The sequence below is a fragment of the Vicia villosa genome, linkage group LG4 (genome assembly GCF_029867415.1).
Source record: "Vicia villosa cultivar HV-30 ecotype Madison, WI linkage group LG4, Vvil1.0, whole genome shotgun sequence".
Lineage (NCBI taxonomy): Eukaryota > Viridiplantae > Streptophyta > Magnoliopsida > Fabales > Fabaceae > Vicia > Vicia villosa.
In genome coordinates, this window is record NC_081183.1 from 188,837,351 (window position 1) to 188,853,293 (window position 15,943).

Genomic DNA, 15,943 nt, shown 5'->3' on the forward strand with positions numbered 1-15,943 from the left:
GTCGACAATTGACCCAATTTGTCTAATACTTCATGAGTTTCTTTATTCTTGATCTCGACCATATCTTCCAACTTGTCTTTAGAAACTCTATACCCAGAAGCAATTTGTGCCAATTCATCGGCAATGTAATTGTTGGATCTTGGTACATGCACGATCTGAACATGTTCGAAGCTTTCTAATAAGCGTATCACGATTGCATAATACATTATTAGATTTTCTTTAATGCACTTATACTCTTTTTTGATTTGTCGAATCACTAGTTCAGAATCACCTCGAATCTCAACCCGGGTTGCCCCTAAATCTATTAGGGCCTTCAAACCAATAATCAAGGCTTCATATTCGACTTCATTATTAGAGCATACTTCTTTCATTTTGTAATGAAACTTAGTTGGAAGTCCCTTAGGGGAAATAATTAGGACTCCAATGCCTGAACCATTTTTGTGACTAGAACCATCGAAAAACAATTTCCAGTTAGTTTGCTCGACTTGATTTACAGACAATTCGACTAACCCATGGTCGACTATAAAATCAGCCACAACTTGTCCTTTCATAGCTTTTAAAGGGATATATGTCAAGGAAAATTCAGTTAGCGCTAAGGCCCACTTACCAATTCGACTATGCAAAATTGGTTTAGACAACATATGTTTAATAATATCAAAATGAGAAGACACATACACATCAACAGGCTTTATATATTGCTTAAGTTTGTTATATGAGAAATACAAGCATAAGCATAATTTTTCAATATCATTATACCTAGTTTCAGCATCTACTAGGGTTCGACTTAGATAATATATGGCTCTTTCGACGCCATTATCATCTTCTTGGGCCAACATACTCCCAATTGTCGAGCCTGATGCAGCTATGTATAACTTCATACTTTCTGTCCTATTGGGGGGTAACAAAATAGGAGGCTTAGTTAAATAAGCTTTTATTTGGTCGAATGCCTGTTGATGTTCTTGTTCCCATTTGAATTGATCTTGGTTCTTGAGTTTCACAAGTGGTGAAAATATCTTCATTTTGCCACTTAGATTTGAGATGAATCTCCTCAAGAAATTAATCTTCCCCAACAATGACTGGAGTTGTTTCTTTGTTTCTGGCGCCTTTAGCTCCAAGATTGCTTTCGTCTTATTTTGGTTTATCTCAATGCCTATCTTGTGAACCACGAAGCCTAGGAAATCCCCTGCATGTACACCAAAAGCACATTTTAAAGGGTTCATTTTGAGTCCATATTTCCTCATACGTTCAAAAGATTGTCGAAGATGGTCTAAGTGACCATTTTCAGAGTTAGATTTTACTACAATATCATCAATATAAACCTGCATAAACTTGTCAATAAAATCATGAAACATGGAATTCATGGCTCGTTGGTATGTAGCTCCAGCATTTTTTAAACCAAAAGGCATTACCACCCATTCATAAGTTCCTAAAGCACCTGGGCATCGAAACGCCGTCTTAGGTACATCTTCGTCAGCTATAAAAATTTGGTTATAACCTGAATATCCATCCAATAAACTGAGATATTCAAATCCGGCTGCAGAGTCGACTAACATTTCAGCAACTGGCATGTGATATTCATCTTTAGGAGTAGCCTTATTTAAATCTATGAAATCTATGCATACACGAAGGCTACCATTTTTCTTTATGACAGGCACTATATTAGCTAACCATTCGACATACCTCGCAGTTCGAATAAACTTGCTTTTCAGCAATCTCTCAATTTCTATTTTGATTTTTTCCATAACCTCTGGCGCAAATCTTCTAGGAAGCTGCTTGATAGGTTTCTTCCCTGGGTTTAGTGGTAGTCGATGTTCCACCACATGTCGACTTAAACCAGACATTTCATTGTAATCCCATGCAAAACAATCTTTGTATTCTTTCAAAAGTCGAATCAACTTGGTCTTTAGGTCACTTGTAAGCCTTGTACTTACATAAGTAGGCCTTTTAATGACCCCATCACCTAAGTCAATTTCCTCAAGAGGATCTTGAGCTTGCATCCTTTTTACCGATCCTGATGGATCCATTTCGAAACCTAAAGGTTCGTCATCGTATATCCCGTCAAGTCGTTCGACTTGGTGATCGACTTCTTGATCGTTTTCATTTTTTACTATCATGACCTCAATCGTCATATTTTTCTCTAGTTCGGCTTCTAAAGCCGCTTTTTCTTTGTTTTCGGCCAAATAGGCCGTTATTCGAGCCAGGTATTCTGACTCAGTGGTCATCGTCTTTGATTGTTGTCCTCTGCTCTGGAGGACTTTCATGGTTCAATGGTTCATTAGGATCTTCTTTATTCCAAATGAAACCATAATTTGGGTCTAAGTTCAGATACTTAGACACACTTTCATCAGAAGGATATACATCTTCTGCTTTGTAGCAAGGAGCTACATTTGCCAAATGTTGGTCGAAATGTCTGCGACCACTTTCAGTTTTGTAATAACTTTGGTCAGCTTCAATATTCTCCACTATACCATCTGACCTCCAAATGGCCACACGCTGATGTAAGGTGGAAGGAACTGCCCCAATACCATGGATCCATTCTCGACCCAACAGCAGTTTAAAATGTGTCTGCGATGCAATCACCATGAAGACGGTTGACCTGACAGACGAACCAACAACTAGTTTTACTTGAATTACTCCAAGTATTCCACTTGTCTTGCCCTCATAATTTGACAGTACCATATTATGGGGTCTTAAGTCTTTGTCAGACTTTCCCACTTTCTCAAGTGAAGAATAGGGCATTAAGTTTACAGCAACCCCACCATCGACAAACACTTTGTTTATTGGAACACCATCCACTTTCGCCCTTATGAATAAAGTCTTCAAATGATACATCATTCCTAGACCTGGCCTCTCAAACACAGCCTTTTGCTCTTCTACTACTCCTTTTCCCATCACATAGTAACAAACAGGTGTTTCTTCCACATTCTCGTCAGGAAGAAAATCATCTTCATTCTCAGATACCTCAGAGATTCTGTCGAACTCAGCCGGGAGTACAGAAACAATCCCACAGTCGATTAGCAATTCATCTGACTCTATGTCAAAGTTATCATCGACTTCTTCGTCTGACAAAGGAGAATACTCAGGCTCTTTTTCTGTATTGGGGATTGGAGCATCGTCGTCGACCAATTCTTTGATCAATTTCTTTCCTAGGATCATCCCAGCAGCTAATCTTTCATTTGCTATTTTAGCCTGCTCCTCAGTCAACTTCCTATGAAAGGGTTTTGACTGATAGTGAGAAAATCCTGCCTGCACCATTTTCGAACCTTCTTGTCCATTCTTGTGGCTTCTTTGGTAACGTCTCCACTACGTTCGAGTCATGGGGTTCTTTCCTTTGTAGTTTGGAGATATGTAATCTTTTCTTTTAGATCCACTATCAGTCCAAGAACCTTCAGCATTGGTTCCATCGCCTTGAATCTGCCATTCTGGGCGTTTACCTCTGACATTAATGGGTCGCACCCATTTGTCTTCAGGGACATCCGTTTTGGTACGGAAAGTCCTTGGCTTTTCAAACATCTTCCTGTATTCTCCAGCCCTTCGACCACTGTTTTCTCCTGTATACATGAATTGACGATTCTTGCCTCGACGAGGATCGAACCTCACTTTGTTTGCAGCATCGACATTAAAAACAGCATCACACCTTGGGCATAATCCAACTTGAGAGTTGTTATTGTGGCATCTCTCAAGGAATTTCAAAAGACTCTCTTTTGGTTCAGGATAAACCATGTTTAAAACTTTGCCATCAGTAGCACCGTTTTGCTTTCTGACGAAACCATCATTAGTTTCGACCATCATCACGTCAGCAAGCTCAGTATAGTGAGCCTCTTCGACTTGAAAAGGATCAGTATCAACTTGCATTGATGACTTTGGCTTTTCTCCAAACTGTAACCTTCCTTCTTTCAAAGCTTTTTGCACTAAATCCCTGAAAAGGACACATTGAGAAGTTTTATGACCCAAGAAATTATGAAATTTACAAAATCCTCTTTTTTTCTTTTGTTCAAGAGGAGGATTTTTAAGTCTCGGGGGTACTATGATTTGCCCATCAGAAACCAACAAATCAAATATTTCATCACATTTTGTTATATCAAATGAATACGTTTTACTAGAAAATTTTTCATTCTTACTTTCAACCAGATATTTATCTTTTAAAGGTTTAAGCAAATTATAGATATATGGTGGTCCTGGCTTTAATTCAGCCACGTTGACCTCTCCCTCTTCGTATTCACTGTCGCTATTAGAGTCGAACTCACTTGTAGTAACATAAGCTATTTTTTCTTTCTTATGATATTTACTAGCTCTGGCTTTTTCAGCTTTTAGCCTTTCGACCTGGCGTACTCTATCTGCCAGTTGTGCCATGTCTCTCAAATGCTGGGTGTCTAATTTCTTCCTTATGGAATAATCTAACCCACCTGCAGCCATTTCGACTAACTCATGTTCAGGAATTTGTGTAAAACATCTAGCTTTCAGTAACCTAAAACGGTTTAGATAGTCATCGACTGGTTCTGTACCCTTTCGCCTAACTCCAGCCAATTCTTTCAAGCTGATTTTCGACTGTCCCATATAAAATTTTTCATGAAACAATCGTTCTAATTGGTTCCATGAGAACAAAGATTGGGGAGATAAGGTCGTGAACCAAGTAAATGCGTTTTTCGTTAAAGAACTTGGAAAATACTTCATCTTTAGATTTTCATTGTTTGCTATTTCTCTAGCCTCTGTCTGGAACCTAGCAATATGTTCGACCGTCGACTCGCCAGTCTCACCAGCAAATTTGGTGAATTTTGGGACTTTCCACCCCCTAGGAAATTCTGTTTGCCTTACATATTCTGACAACGGGGAAACGAAATTTGGTCTATGCAAACCTACATTTATTCCATTCTGAACTAAAATTTGTTCAACTACATTAGAGATATTATTGTGTCCAATTGTAGCAACCTGCCTAAAATTTAAAGGTTTAGAGTCGCCACCTATTCTGAAGGGCGAATAGGAAACCCTACGCAGTTTAGAGATCGGGGTAAGTTATTATAATCAGGTCGAGGGAAGGTGTTAGGCACCCTCAACCCTTTCCTAAGGTTTAATGTTGAGGCAAAGGTTTTATGGCTAAAATTTAGATTCAATAGCTAAGGAAGTGAAAAGAGCTAAAATTGAGATTTGAAAGTGAATTGAGGTTTTAGGGTGGGGGACTCGCCTTGGTTATCCAAGTGCCTACGTATCTCCTTAGGGAGAATCAGAGTCAACGTAGTTCGGGCACAGGGTTGTACGCCTTTGAATTGATAATGAAAGTGTTTGAAGTTGTTTTGAAGGCTTTTTGAATGGCCTGTCGTAGTTTCAGAAGTTGTGATTTGAAAATCGCAGTTGAAGGGATGAAAATCCGTAGTGTCGTGGTTTAGTGTGTTTTAGATTTGGGCGTACAACCCTGATTTGATATGTCACCATTAGATGCGATGACCAATAGATTTGGTCAGTATAGCTAACAGATGAAGGGGCATTGCTGGTTACTCAGATCGATGGATTGATCGTCGCGGGCAGCAAATTAAAGTGTATTTTAATTTTATGTATTTTTATCTCTCGTCTAATGCGACTAATAGATTTAGTCGGGTCGAGGAGAGAATTAATTAATGTTTTATTATTTTATCCCTCGTCTAATGCGACTAATAGCTTTAGTCGGGTCGAGGAGAGAATTGATTAAGGATTAATTAAATTATTATTAATAAATTAAATTAATCAAAATTATTTCTCGTCTACTGCGACTAATAGGTATAGTCGGTTCGGGGAGAAAATTAATATTAAGATTAATGTTTTGCCAAACGGTAATGGGGCCGGGCAAATCCTAATATTTTGCTTACACGCTCCTAGAGTTTTTATGATTTAATATTAATTAAAATAATTAAATTAATTAAATCGATACAATCGAAATAATCGGGAAAATATTCTAATCCTAATCATTAGCCTAACCCTAGTTATATTATCCTAATCATATTTAAAACAAATTAATTGAAATAAACAATATATAATTATCATTAGTCTAAATAAACAATAAAATAAATAAATAAAAATGCAATAGGAACCTGGCAGCAATCCTGTATGGTTTCCCCTTGAATGCCCATGGTAGAGCTTCACGCTGTGGAGCGCTGGATCTATGTCTTGTGAGATCCTGGGGTTCAGATCTGAGATGCACCGTAGGCCTTCTGGAGATGTACGCATGGAATTAATAAGTTTGTTAACTCATAAAAATAATCCGCTGGAGCTAGGGATCGAGCTGGGGTCTTCATGGTTATCATCATATCTTCCCTGCCATTCCAGCTGCGCATTTCAGTTGTCATTTTAACACACAAAGCAATATATAATAAAACAAAAGATGCGAAGCTTTTAAAAACGAAACGCGCGCCCCTGCTGGTCCTTCTTCCTCGACGAGATTTTCTGAAAAAACACCCCTTTGGCAACGTTTTTCTGCGCATGGCCATAGACCTGTAAATTTCAAAACCCAACCAATACGACAATAAAATCAAATTTAAAGGCATGGTTCAACTGCAAATCATCCCCCGAATTCAACAGAACTGTTAATTTTGGCTAATTTCTTCTGAACCTCAGCGCCCCCAATTCAGAGCTTCCATAACCTAATAATGGCAGAACACTATACCTGCACCCAAACTCAAATTAAATGGAATGGAAAGCTTCTAAACTTCTTAACGATACAGAATATATAATCAAACACGGTTTAAATTGCCTAAATATATGAAATCGGAATTAAAACAAAAATTCTTAAACCGTGAGTGTACGGAAACGAATTCGGATGCTTTGGTTTCTGACGATCGGGTTAGCCTCAGGAAGGATCGAAGAGACCGTTTTGATCCTTGGAAGGGCTCCAATTTGCTTCAAAGCGCTGCTGCCATGGCCATCAACCTCCGAATTTTTCAGTTCTGAACCCAGTTTTCTTGCGGCAAAAAAAAAAACCCCTATGCATCTACAATTGTTCTGTTTATATAGGACTGAATTAGGTCACAATCCTTGGGCTGAATCTTGTTAATTTGTCAAATTGGTGTTTGGTTGATTCTTGAATAACAACTTTCCAAAATTATCTCAATTTACATATTTCTCTCCAAATCTCTTTGCCCATGAATTTGCACCATATATTTGACATATTTGATTAATTGGAAGATCAATCCTTGATTTTTTTTTTAACAAATTATCTCATATTTTTATATGAATTATTAATATTTAATTGAATTAAAATTCAAATAAATAAAAGTAAATATTATAAAAATAAGAATAATCATTTAAAAAATCATTATAAGGCTCATAGTCCAGTTGGAAATCCATATCTTAGACCCATTTAATCACACACTTAAAATTCATCACTTTGTTTTTTTTTATGAGTTTCTTGAATTTTAACCGTTGAGCCTTAAACCCTTGAAGATGAAATAAGACGGGCAAATTTTGGGGTATGACAGCTGCCCCTGTTCAATCTTCTTAAACCTGAAGAGTTAGATAGGCACGTCTGCCTATCGTAGTCTAAAGGTAGAAGATGATTGGACACTGAAATGCCCTGAAATTTGCGTGGGAAGAAATTCCGTAGGAGATGGGCTTACAGATGCCACCCAGGGTAAACACCATTCTTTCTTTCTCTTCTCTTTTTTTTTACTGTGAAGCAGACGCTCTTTTTTTTGAAGGAGCTACGCATTTAGATCGTAGCGTGGCCTAAAAAGGCAACTTTGACTTTATGCAATGTTTATGATGCATGCGATGCATGATGCAGCGGGCTTCTCAAAGTGAATGAGAGCCATGTATGTATATGCATTATGTATGAATGAGGTATGTTAGTTGAATGATGCATGATTGTTAGTTGAGATGTGTTAGTAACTTTGAAAAGAAAGATAGAACCTTTGCTTGTTGTTGATGAAATTTTGGGGAACCTCACTGCCGAGGGACTAACGTGATAAATCCAATTGAAGTATCGTTTGAAAAAACCTTGTGCTCGAGTATGAGAGAAGAGAACCGTCCTGCTAAAGCCTGAGTCTTACATAGCGAGGACTTGTAAGAGGGATCACTTGTTATGATTCTAACAAGCTCACCTGCACCAATAGGGTTATTCGCGAGGGTTATCGCAAACTCACCTGCACCATTAGGATCATTTGCGAGGGTTATCGCAAACTCACCTGCACCAATAGGGTTATTTGCGAGGGTTATCGCAAAATTTACCTGTACCAATAGGGTTATTTGCGAGGGTTATCGCAAAATTTACCTGCACCAATAGGGTTATTTGCGAGGGTTGTCGCAAAATTTACCTGCACCAATAGGGTTATTTGCGAGGGTTATCGCAAAATTTACCTGCACCAATAGGGTTATTTGCGAGGGTTATCGCAAAATTTACCTGCACCAATAGGGTTATTTGCGAGGGTTGTCGCAAAATTTACCTGCACCAATAGGGTTATTTGCGAGGGTTGTCGCAAAATTTACCTGCACCAATAGGGTTATTTGCGAGGGTTGTCGCAAAATTTACCTGCACCAATAGGGTTATTTGCAAGGGTTATCGCAAAATTTACCTGCACCATAGGAATTACCTGCCATGGTTCTGACAAGCGTACCTGCATAAGAGTAATCATTTGCTATAGTTCTAGCAAACTTACCTGCATGAAAAAAGATTCACCTGTTTGGAGACTCACGACTCGAGGGTCAGAAAAAATACACCTTTCATAACACGAGGGTTGGAAACTCACGACACGTGGGTCGGGAAATACACCTTTCACAACACGAGGGTTGGAAACTCACGACACGTGGGTCGGGAAATACACCTATCACAACAAGAGGGTTGGAAACTATGCTTTTGTAGTATGATTTGAATTTTGATGTAACAGTCAGTCGGGAACTAACTACCAAACGAGAATTGGATTTGATGGTTTTCCAGGACGAGAACTGGACTTTATAATGATTTGCCAGGACGAGAACTGGACTTTGTAATGATTTGCCAGGACGAGAACTGGACTTTGTAATGATTTGGATTGCCAATAAAAATTGGGCTTTTTGTGATATGTAGTATGTGAATGCCCCGGATGATATGCGTATGCTAATGCGTATGTATGTATGCTGATGCGTGAAATGAACAGCAAGGTTGCTATCATCGGTGAGGTTACCGGAAAACATCAATCAGGTGATTGGAAAATAAATCTCAGTCCGGTTACTGGCATCGGTAAGGTTACCGGGAAGCAGGTGGATAATGTAGCTTAGTACCAGAGTTTTGAATTAGATGTTTGGATAATGCTCATGCTCATGCATATGTTGATTAATATAATGAGTGGAACGAAGCAATGTCTTCTATAAGACTACCTGAAAAGGTCTCCGGAATGGATGAGAGTATTTGTCTTAAAGGAGATTACCTGGAGAGGTTCTTAGCAAAGAATGAGGAATGCCTTTAAAGATGACTACCTGAAAAGGCTAAAAGATGTCTTACGAAGGACTACCTGAAAAGGTTCTGAGAGTAGATAGAAATTTGTCTTAAAGGAGACCACCTGACAAAAGTTCTTAGCAAGGAACGAAGAATGTCTTTAAAGACGACTACCTGAAAAGGTTCTTAGCAAGGGTAGAAATTTGTCTTAAAGAAGACCACCTAAAAGGTATGGTGCAATGTGTTAACCAGTGCATGATATGCATGATATGTATTTGCATGATACTCCGATGATAGGTTGTTGATAACCAAAGCCTATATAGCTTGCTGGAGTTGCAGGTTTGTTTGATAAGATGGGGTGTGATGCTAGCGCGATTCCCCGATCCTTGTTTTTGCATTTGAAGATCGTAGTTAGGAGAAAGATTTGTAAAGTGTGGGAACACCTTTTTTCTTTTGTTGTGCGCCTTGCCCCAGTTTGCCCCTTTGAATTACTCCACGCCTTTAACCTTTTGAATTGTTTACTTTATGGATTTGATGTCCAATGCCCCAATGTTTAGTGGCAACAGATGCCTATGATCTCCAAGCCATGAAGGAAGTGCCCTGAGCAATAACCTTGTCATATGCTTCGACGGTTTAGATTGCAGGGTATGCTCTTGATCTCCAGGATATGGAGGGTTAACCATGGTGTTCTATCCTTTGAATTTGAATTCTTCCCATATTTGACATGCCCCTGATTGCTGTTGCTTCGAGATGTGCCCCAGGTCATTTGAACCTTAGGAAGAATGCCCCCAGTTAATAGGATTTTTGCTCGTATGCCCCTGCGATCCTCGAGTTTTTGCCCCTGTTAAGGGGAACCCCCTAGATGTGATTCCCCCCATTCCAGAGTCTTTATTAGAAAGATCGCCTTTAATTAAAACCAATTTCGAGGTCTCCTCGATGCTAAGTGTATACTTGTAGATGACGTTGTATCCTTTGAGAAGTAACTCCAATGCGATGTGTATGCAAGTTTTGAAATCGAAGTCCGTTATGAATTAGGTCTGGATGATTAGAAAAGAATGCTTGAAGAAGCGTAGTGATTAGAAGTAGTTTTAACAAACATAGGAGTCAGTATAACAAATCCTGCGTAATATGCTTTCATAGTTAACCTTGCCTCAATTAGGACTTTTGAATGTTGTAACTTGGCCTGGTTCATGTTTTAAGAAACAATGGATATAAGGCTCAAAGTTTATTTAACCCACCCCTTTCTCCTTGATGTTCTCCAGATCCTAAAAATTCGCCTAATCCAATAGATGTGCTTTGTTTGCAAGAGAATTGTTTCAGTCCTGATGTTGAGCAGAAGCCTTAGTAGAGATCTAAGCACTGGGAAAAGTGTTGTAAAGATCCAAGCATTGATGTGAAGCTTTGATGTTTTAGCAGTCACAAGATTATCCTTTTATTTCGCCTTTGTTTTTATTCCTTATTTTTGCATGAACCAATTTCTTTGAGTTTGGTTCATCGGGATGCCTTAATTTTTGCCTAAGTCATTTTTGTTTTCTTTTATGAAATTTTCATTTTGACCTAGCGGGCGTTTTCCTCTTTTTTTTTTTGAATGCTCCTTTTGATCTTTGGATTTTGAATATTATGACTGCCATGTTGACTTTGATTTGTAAGTTTCGATTTTGATACTTCCTCGATCTTAATTGATGTATTGAGGAAGAAGATATTGTTATTCTCCATTGCCTCCTCAATCTTAGATGAATGCGAGGAAGAAGATGTGCTTGAACCTTTGCTTTGCTTGATCCTTTGTTTGACCCTCGTGCTTGGATTGACTGATTCTCTTGACAACCAAAATACACCATTGAATTAATCAAAATCTACCCTGCCCCTGGTTAAAATCAAGGTTTATTTGAAAAGTGTAAACAAACTCCAACTCCTGGCTCGACGGGGGTAACGAGGGATTAACATCCTTATATCTCCACTGTTTAGGAATTGAAGCAATGCCTGTACATCCTCGGCTCGGTCTTGCCTTGAAAGCATATGTTTAGCTGGACTTAGTCATTTGTATTCGTCATTCTCCCTCAAGTTTGTTAATAATTCTGAAAATAGAAGTGTGCGACTAGAAAGTCGTAGTAGTGAGCGAATGAATCGACTCCAAAACCTGCATGGTCATCCCTTTAGAATTGCTAATCCGAAGGTACAACTTTTATCTTAAGAAACACTTAGCGATCGTGGGGGTTGAAATTCTGAGCATGGTAAACACCTATTGATCTTAGGGACAACCTCCTTTGTAGATCCATCGACCTTGTTTTACTCCTTAGTTAATGAACTTGTAGAAGTGAGGGTAATCTTGACTTCTCCTTGGACATGTCAAACCTGTCGAGAATGAACTGTTAGCGGTGGGTTTTCGTCGTATCGGAACTTCATGAGTTTCCTTTGACTGAACCTCTTTTGCTTTTCATAAGGATAGTATCACACCATTCGTAACCTTCAGAATTTGGGGATTCATAGGGAGCACCTATGACCCTTTTGTCCCTTGATGTGGAGTCAACACAGGTCTTTCCTCCATAGGCATCTTTGTTTAGGATTTTGCCCCAGTTGGACTAATCCTTGCCCCCAGGTTATCGTAGAGCATCCTTGTAAATTTGATATGTTCATAGATGAACCCCCTTATGACTAGATACCCCTTGTGTGTATCTATGAGGGAACTCTTTTGTTGAACTAATCCTTGCTCGACGATGACCCCAGTTGTATTTACGATCCTGTTACGACAGGGCATGGACATGTGGCAGACATGGTAAAAGACATCCTTTTTCTTCTTGTGTGACCAAGTTCGTTCTCGATGATTTATCCTCCTTTCTCCGTAGTTTACGACCCTTTTGATTTTCCTTTGCGAGTCTCAGGAAATCGGCTAGCACGGAATGGGTGGATGCGGGCGAAGATAGATATGAAAATGTAAATGTAAATGAATGAATGAAAATGCAAATGCATGCGTATGCGTATGCGAGAGACTCCTTGTATTATAACTCCTTGTATGCAATGTAAACGCGTGACAGATATAACCTTAAGGATAGCCTGTGTGGATTTAGGGATGACATTTGACCCTAGTGAAATCCTTGCAAGATAGGTGTTATGACACGCCAATGGAAATCCCTTAAATTCGAGAGTATGCAGAAGGTAGCGGCTGGTGACCGTTCAAGGCAGTCGCCAAGTCTCATGGCCATCGAGAGGCCGATCAACGTGTACCAATGAAGTTGTCACTCGTGGGAAGGTTCTCTATGCGGAACGCAACCTATCTAAGGACGATATTGAACGAAGAGAAATCCCTACAGTCTAGGGATTGAAGATGTATAGATGGAAATCCAAGACCCTACAAGCTAGAGGGTGCGGGAGCAAACACGGGTTGACCGTTCAAGACAGTTACCAGCTCTCATGGCCATCGCGAGGCCAATCAACGTGCATTAATGAGGACGTCCTTCATGGGAAGGACACGTCGTTGTAAAAACACATGGACGTAAAAGAAAAATCCCTACAGGCTAGGGAGTACATAGAAGTAAGCACGGGGTGACCGTTCAAGACAGTCACTGAATCACATGGCCATCGAGAGGCCAGTTGACGTATGCCACCGAAGAGGTCCTTCGTATGAAGGGCACAGTTTTGGAATTAGAATCCCTACAGGCTAGGGAATGCGTGGATGTAAGCACAGGGTGACCGTTCATGACGGTCACTAAATCGCATGGCCATCGAGAAGCCAATTGACGTGCGTAAAAGGAGGTGTCCTTCGTGGTAAGGACATGGTCTTAGAAATGGGGTCCCTGCAGGACAGGGAACGCGTATGTATACCTGCAAAAAATTAGAATGCAAGACATTTGCAGTATATAAATTGCACATATATAATAAGCACGTAAGCACATAAGCCATAGGTTCATAGGTTCGACGTAACGGCTTAGGGTGCCTACCCTTCCCATTGGTGTGTTCTAGAAGGTCTCATGGGGTCGTTCGTAGCCGCCGAGAACTTTTTGTCTCTTTGGATTTTAGAACAACTCATTTATCCATGAGGTTCGAGTTTTAGGGGTAGGTTTCCAGAGAGATCAGCCAAATACCAAGTCCAGCCCTCAACAAGGTCAAGCCTCGTATCAGACCTTTCCGGATATTCAACCCACTCTGAGTGGAATTATAATAAGACTTGTAGGCGATGTAATTCCCCTCTGGTCATTATTATAATTCCCACGCATAGGCTTACCAGCAATATATATCCCAGAAAATACAGTAAAACAGGTAATAATTAAATAAACATTTAAAAATTACTATAAAAGATAATTACTGTAAATAAAACCATAAATAAATAAAATAAATAAATTAAATTAAATATTTGCATAAAGAGAGAAAAAAAACCCAAATCCTAATTCACAACCCTAGTTTTGGCAAATTAGCCAAACCCTAAAAATAATTCGCCAAACCCTAATTGATTCGCCAAAACCTAAACCCTGTCAAAACCTAAAGGAGCATAATAATTTACAGTTTTGTTATCACTAATCCCCAGCAGAGTCGCCAGCTGTAGCAACCTGCCTAAAATTTAAAGGTTTAGAGTCGCCACCTATTCTGAAGGGCGAATAGGAAACCCTACGCAGTTTAGAGATCGGGGTTAGTTATTATAATCAGGTCGAGGGAAGGTGTTAGGCACCCTCAACCCTTTCCTAAGGTTTAATGTTGAGGCAAAGGTTTTATGGCTAAAATTTAGATTCAATAGCTAAGGAAGTGAAAAGAGCTAAAATTGAGATTTGAAAGTGAATTGAGGTTTTAGGGTGGGGGACTCGCCTTGGTTATCCAAGTGCCTACGTATCTCCTTAGGGAGAATCAGAGTCAACGTAGTTCGGGCACAGGGTTGTACGCCTTTGAATTGATTATGAAAGTGTTTGAAGTTGTTTTGAAGGCTTTTTGAATGGCATGTCGTAGTTTCAGAAGTTGTGATTTGAAAATCGCAGTTGAAGGGATGAAAATCCGTAGTGTCGTGGTTTAGTGTGTTTTAGATTTGGGCGTACAACCCTGATTTGATATGTCACCGTTAGATGCGATGACCAATAAATTTGGTCAGTATAGCTAACGGATTAAGGGGCATTGCTGGTTACTCAGATCGATGGATTGATCGTCGCGGGCAGCAAATTAAAGTGTATTTTAATTTTATGTATTTTTATCTCTCGTCTAATGCAACTAATAGATTTAGTCGGGTCGAGGAGAGAATTAATTAATGTTTTATTATTTTATCCCTCGTCTAATGCGACTAATAGCTTTAGTCGGGTCGAGGAGAGAATTGATTAAGGATTAATTAAATTATTATTAATAAATTAAATTAATCAAAATTATTTCTCGTCTACTGCGACTAATAGGTATAGTCGGTTCGGGGAGAAAATTAATATTAAGATTAATGTTTTGCCAAACGGTAATGGGGTCGGGCAAATCCTAATATTTTGCTTACACACTCCTAGGGTTTTTATGATTTAATATTAATTAAAATAATTAAATTAATTAAATCGATACAGTCGAAATAATCGGGAAAATATTCTAATCCTAATCATTAGCCTAACCCTAGTTATATTATCCTAATCATATTTAAAACAAATTAATTGAAATAAACAATATATAATTATCATTAGTCTAAATAAACAATAAAATAAATAAATAAAAATGCAATAGGAACCTGGCAGCAATCCTGTATGGTTTCCCCTTGAATGCCCATGGTAGAGCTTCACGCTGTGGAGCGCTGGATCTATGTCTTGTGAGATCCTGGGGTTCAGATCTGAGATGCACCGTAGGCCTTCTGGAGATGTACGCATGGAATTAATAAGTTTGTTAACTCATAAAAATAATCCGCTGGAGCTGGGGATCGAGCTGGGGTCTTCATGGTTATCATCATATCTTCCCTGCCATTCCAGCTGCGCATTTCAGTTGTCATTTTAACACCTAAAGCAATATATAATAAAACAAAAGATGCGAAGCTTTTAAAAACGAAACGCGCGCCCCTGCTGGTCCTTCTTCCTCGACGAGATTTTCTGAAAAAACACCCCTTTGGCAACGTTTTTCTGCGCATGGCCATAGACCTGTAAATTTCAAAACCCAACCAATACGACGATAAAATCAAATTTAAAGGCATGGTTCAACTGCAAATCATCCCCCGAATTCAATAGAACTGTTAATTTTGGCTAATTTCTTCTGAACCTCAGCGCCCCCAATTCAGAGCTTCCATAACCTAATAATGGCAGAACACTATACCTGCACCCAAACTCAAATTAAATGGAATGGAAAGCTTCTAAACTTCTTAACGATACAGAATATATAATCAAACACGGTTTAAATTGCCTAAATATATGAAATCGGAATTAAAACAAAAATTCTTAAACCGTGAGTGTACGGAAACGAATTCGGATGCTTTGGTTTCTGACGATCGGGTTAGCCTCAGGAAGGATCGAAGAGACCGTTTTGATCCTTGGAAGGGCTCCAATTTGCTTCAAAGCGCTGCTGCCATGGCCATCAACCTCCGAATTTTTCAGTTCTGAACCCAGTTTTCTTGCGGCAAAAAAAAAACCCCTATGC